Source organism: Gavialis gangeticus, unplaced genomic scaffold (assembly GCF_001723915.1).
Source record: "Gavialis gangeticus isolate Ggan-Ray unplaced genomic scaffold, GavGan_comp1, whole genome shotgun sequence".
NCBI lineage: Eukaryota > Metazoa > Chordata > Crocodylia > Gavialidae > Gavialis > Gavialis gangeticus.
This window is the reverse complement of record NW_017729032.1, coordinates 8,115,328-8,121,532: the sequence shown is the minus strand read 5'-3', so window position 1 is coordinate 8,121,532 and position 6,205 is coordinate 8,115,328.

Here is a 6,205-nt window from a genome sequence, read left to right as displayed (position 1 = left end):
ACAACACACACACTATGTGCCTCCCTCCCCCCCCCCCCCACACACACACACTGCTTCCTTTGCCATACACACTCACTCACTTTCCTTCCCTCATTGCATGAACACACAAATTGTCTCTCCTTCCCTTACTGCATGGACAGGTGGATGGATATACACATATACACACTGTGTGTGCCTCTCTCACTATACACACACACCCCATACACACACTTTCCTGGCTCTGGTGTACAGGTGTGGCCCCCATGGTCAGTCAATGCAGCCAGGGCCATGTGTGGCTGGAGCAGCTACGTGCAGGGGAAGCTGCCCTAGGCAGAAACTTCTGTGTGGGGGGCAGGGGTGGGAGGGGACTGGGGGTGGGACAAGACTGGGCTGGCTTTGCTGCTGAATCTTCATGGCTTCCCCTGGGTCCTACTGCCCCGGCTCCTGACATCCTTAACAGGCAGTGAGGAGCAGATAAATATTAATCTTCTACACTTTTTAGGTGCCCCATGGGCTGGGTAGAGCGTCCTGGCATGCCAGATCCAGCACATGGGCCATATTTTGCCCACCCCTGGTATAACCAGACTGCTTTGTTTATAAATGTGCTACTTTGCTTTTTATTGTATTTAAATCTACTTTATTGGACTGACTGAAATCTGTGTTACCAGGCTACCCTCTGTGCCTGACCCATAGAGGATGTGAGTTATTACAGTCCCCAGCTACATAGCCTTACCCTTTTAGGTCAGACTCCAACACCTCAGGCTTCGTACTTCTCCAATTTACAGTTCCATTCTCATTTATTGACTTTGATCATCACACCCCATTTAACCAAATATTTTGGATCACTGCATAATACCAATAACATCCTCCTGACTTAGTTCCATGCCAGTTTTTCTGTGCTTTGCAAACTTCATGAGGAAAGGCTTTAGGTCAGTGTTGAGATCATTGATATTATCCAGACCTTTCACTAAGGGCTAAGATAGCATTTGTTACCTTAAGGTAAGTATTAAGAAGCAACTGCTGTGCTATAAATTCCCATACCCCTTTACCTCACTGTAACTGATTTCATAGATTTCATAGACATTAAAGTTGGAAGGGACCTCAGAAGATCATCGAGTCCAGCCCCCCGCCGGAAGGCAGGAAGTCATCTGGGGTCATAGGATCCCAGCAAGATAAGCATCCATTTTTTTCTTGAAGGTGTTCAATGTAGGTGGTTGAACCACCTCTGATGGCAGGCTGTTCCAGAACTTGGGGGCTCGGACAGTAAAGAAATTCTTCCTTATGTCCAGCCTGAAACAGTCATGCAGTAGTTTATAACCGTTTGACCTCATCATTCCTTGGGGCACTCTGGTGAACAAATGTTCCCACAGGTACTGGTTGTCACCCCGATAAACTTATAGGTGGCCATCAGGTCACCCCTAAGCCTATGCTTTTCCAGGCTTAAGAGCCCCATGGCTCTCAGCCTGTCATCGTAAGCTCTGTTTTCCTGACCTCTGATCATGTGCGTGGCTCTTCTCTGGACTCTCTCAAGCTTCTCCACATCCTTTTTGAATTGTGGGGCCCAAAACTGGATGCAGTACTCCAGCTGCAGCCTCACCAAGGCCGAGTACAAGGGGAGAATGACATCCCAGGATTTGCTTGAGAAGCATTTATGGATACAAGTCAGCATTTTGGTCGCTTTAGTAGCCGCAGCATCGCATTGCAAGCTCATGTTCATTTTGTGGTCATCATGTTCAATGATGACCCCCAAGTCTCTTTCTTCCGTAGTGTTAGCCAGCATAGCACTGTCGATCCTATAAGGATACTGCAGGTTTTTCCTCCCAAGGTGGAGAACCTTGCATTTTTCAGTGTTAAACACCATCAGGTTCTCATCCGCCCATTTGCTGAGCCTTTCCAGGTCAACCTGGATCACTCACCTGTCTTCTAGTGTGGATGCTTTGCCCCAAAATTTGGTGTCATTGTTGAACTTGGCCAGTCTGCTTCTGACTCCAATGTCCACATCATTAATGAAGATGTTGAACAATATGGGTCTAAGGACAGAGCCTTGGGGGACCCCACTGAATACAGGGCACCATGATGATTGACTTCCGTCAATTACCACCCTCTGGGTCCTACCACAGAGCCAATTTCCCAGCCAGCAGGATATTAGATCGAAGGCTTTTTTGAAGTTAAGATATATGACATCAATCTCTTCTCCCTTGTCCAGGTGATAGATCACCTGGTTGTAGAAGGAAATGAGATTGGTCAAGCAAGACCGACACACAACAAACCCATGCTGGCTATCCCTCAGGATGTTGGCGTTGGCCAGTCCATTAAGGATGGCCTCTTTTATAAACTTTTCCAAGACCTTCCCCGGGATAGAGGTCAGGCTGATGGGCCTATAGTTTGCCAGATCCACTTTCCTCCCTTTCTTGAAGATAGGCACCACATTGGCCTTCTTCCAGTCTTCAGGCACTTCACCAGAGTGCCAGGAGTTCTGAAAGATCAGTGCCAGTGGGTGGGCTATGATGCTCACCAGCTCCATGTGTACCCTGGGGTATAGATTGTTAGGGCCAGCTGACTTGAAGGTATCCAGACTCTCAAAGTGTTCCTTTATGAGGTCAGCATTGATGGAGGGCATGGAGTCTCCCTCACCTGGACCTCCCTGTCCCATGATGGGCATGGGCGTCCCATGGGACTGATGAAAGACTGATGCAAAGTACCCATTTAATAGGTTGGCTTTTTCCTGGGCATCAGCTGTCAGTTGTCCCACTGGTTGGTGTGCACATAGGTTTTTTTTTCTTGCTATGTGTATAAACAATGCTTAATTTATATTGTATGTACTGCAAACTTATAGAAGTGTACAGACCACTGAATTGGATTGTTTGGGTCTTTTAAAATGTTATTTTAAAGTCAGAAGTTTGTAAAGCTCTTACCATACAGTTATTGAACATCTAAGAGCTCCAAGTACTTGGTGGTTGTAGGCACATGGAAAACAGACTTAAAGGAATTTGCTACTGCATAGCGCACATAGCATCTTTCACTGCAGAGGGTAACTTTCAAACTGCAGACTACTCATTTTGACTGATTCCTGTAATGCTATTGCTAAAGTTCATGCTAAGGCTCAAGAAATGGGGCTTGAATCTCTCCAGCTGGAGGATGCAAGAAAAAAATGGTTTATGTTTTGAAGAAAAAGTTATTTACTGTCAGGTTTATGTGCTGTAAGCCAGAAGTCTTTTGAATTACACCACCCATACTGGGCCATTTGCATGAGGCTTTTTGTGACTTCTGAGAATTTGTGATGGTCCATGGTGACCTTGTTTATTCAAACCCATAATTTTTCATCCCATGGTTATGCATTTTTTTCACCTAGTAACCATCTTTTTTTTCTCAGCCCTAGAGACACAGGTGCTGTACTGAAGCCATTTTCCACCAAGTATGCTATTGTGGGGTCAATTGTGTTGATTGCTAACAGATTGAATTAAACAGAAAGCACGTAGTACTTCAGTTAGCCTTAATTAGAGTAAGCAATACATGTGTTCCATTCCAGATGAGACAACTTGATGAAAAAAACAGCAGGAAGTCATTGTAAAACTAGTAAATAAGGCATTGTTAAAGATGAAAAGGAAATAGCAAAAACACTTTGAAAACATATTAACCTTGAGGTTTAGGGGTGAGGAAAATACAAAAGGATATTTTTTTTCCAGTTTAACTTCAAGAGTCCCATCTGTGAGGGGGAGCTTTCTGTTTCCTATCATCCTTGTAAGCACATATTTAAACGTATGTGCCTAAAAGTGAATATTTTGGGAGGTCCAAATTGGAGTGGGGGTGCCTGACACCCATTTGGCTCCATTGTAAACCATTCCATCAGGATTGAGGCAGGAACAAAGCAAGACTTTAGCATGATTCCCATCTAAAAACTCACCGTCATGTTTCACAGCCCTTTTGCACTTATATTTTGAACAGATGCCAAAGACATATATAGGTGTCAAAGTAGCTTTGTGCTTTGGGATGGAGTCTGATTCATTTGGGTAAAACACTGGGGCCAGATCCCTTACTGGTATAAATCAGGATCCCTTCATTCATTGCAGCAGCTGAGGATTTTTTATCATTTTTTATTTTTCCTGTCACCCCATTAACAGTATTGAATGATTTTTAATGGACAAGTAAGGCTGGAAGGGACCTCCAGAGGTCATCTAGCCCAATCTCCTGCCTGAGACAGGTTCATCCCTATCCAAGCTATCCTACACAAATCAATAATTTAACCTCTTAGGAAAACTACAGTCAACCCTGACACAACATAAGATGTAACACCCTAACCTGCCACAGGTAAAGCAGGGGGACAACAGTGGCCAACATCCTGCTTTTGCAAAAGCTTGTAGAAGTCCATGGGGGAAAATTCCTTCCTGACCCCAAATATGGTGATCAGCTTGACCCTGAGCAGAGGGGAAAGACCCCCTAGCCAAGACCCTTTAGCTTTGAGTCCCAGCAGGGGCATTGGTACACCCCAGTCAAGGGCTCCAGACTTGGCTGTAGCCAAGAGCATGTTCATGTTTTTCAACAGATTTATGTTCTCCTAAGTGAGAAGGAGAAGGGAAAGCAACAAAAGGAGTTGTCAGACAGAAGGTGTTCAAATAAGGACTGCCTGGTATTTTCAGATAAAAAATTTTTGGTCAAAAAATGCTGAGTCCTTAAGACCAAATTGCCTAAGGAATATGCCAATATTGGCGAGAAAGGAGTCTTGGCTCCAGGTTGGAGCTTCTGGTGAGAGAGGCCTTTCCCCAGGCCAGAATAGCCAGTAGCCCATTTAAGCCAGGTCCATCTCCCTGGCTGGCTGAAGTCACTCTCCCCACCCCCTCCACATGCACGCACGCACGCACACATGCACGCACACAATGGGCTGTTATCTTTTGTGTCTTTTGTGTTGTTAGCTACCCAATAAAGTTTGTCTGAAAGAAGCCCTCTGGCTCAGGCATCTCTCAGGTGCCAGATAATGAGCAACACCAATGGTCGCTGCTTTGGGACATTAGATCAAAGTTAAGGTCCTGCAGCAATGAAGGTTTTTACCCGTTCATGCAAAATGAAGAGGACAGTCTGTAAAGGACCCAGCCCAGAAAAGCCGGGTGTTCGGGGCACTTGCTTAGGACATGAAACTTAACTTCTAGTGCTTGGGCTGAGTCTGGCATAGCAGAGACGTAGAATCATAGGGCTGAGAGAGAGAGAGACCTCAAGGCTCATCTAGCCCAGTATCATGCCTAGATACAAGATGTGTTTTTCCAAAGCCACCTCTGAGGGATGCATATCCAGCCTGATTCCTGAAAACTTACAAGAAAAGGATTTCAAATCCTTCATGGGCAGTTTGTTCCATTCTCTTACTGTTAGGAAATTTTCCCTGAGTTTTAAATTTTGATGTGTTACAAACCTGCTTTTTTGTAGTTTATTTCCATTGTCTCGAATACTCCCTCTCTGTGGCACCACTTATTGTCCTGCTCCTATCACAAGCTTTCAAATCTTTATAAATGTCTGTTGTGTCTTGTATTTCTTTTCCCCCGCACTAATGCATTTTTCTTCAAAGATACCGTGTTCTCTCAAACTTTTCTTTTATAACTTGTTTTCCAGTACCTTTATTATCTCTCTTGTTCACCTCCAGATTTCCTCCAGTTTCTCTATATCGTTTTTAAAACACAGTGCTCTTAATTGGACACAGTATTCTAGCTAAGACCTAACTAAAGCAGTCCTATTACCTCCCATGTCTTGCATACACTGTTCTTGTTAATGAAACCCCAAATTTCCTATTTTTTCCCTTTTACAGCATTTTTTCCTTATTGCTGACAGATGTTGATTTGTATGAAGCCAGTTATATCTATTCTGTGTTTCTGCATCTGGTTTCTTCATTAAGTCTTAGCACCTGACATTTTTGGGGTTTTTTTAGAAGTCTTTTACCAAGTTCGCCAATTTATTTAAATCCCTTTGAATTTTAATCCTATTGTACAAAGTGTTTTCAACCCATTTCCAGGTTTGTGTAATCTGCAGATGTAATGGTTATACTACTAATTAGGGCTGTGCAAAATTTCAATGAGTGTTTCATTTCAAAGCTGCTTCAAGACATTTCAAACTTGAACCAGCAAAATCAAAATGAAACAAAAGGCTTCGAAACAGGTTCGGAACGAAAACAGGACACACAAAGTATTTCAAAATTTTTTAAATGTTTTGAGTTTCATAGTTTCATAGTTTGTAGGGTCAGAAG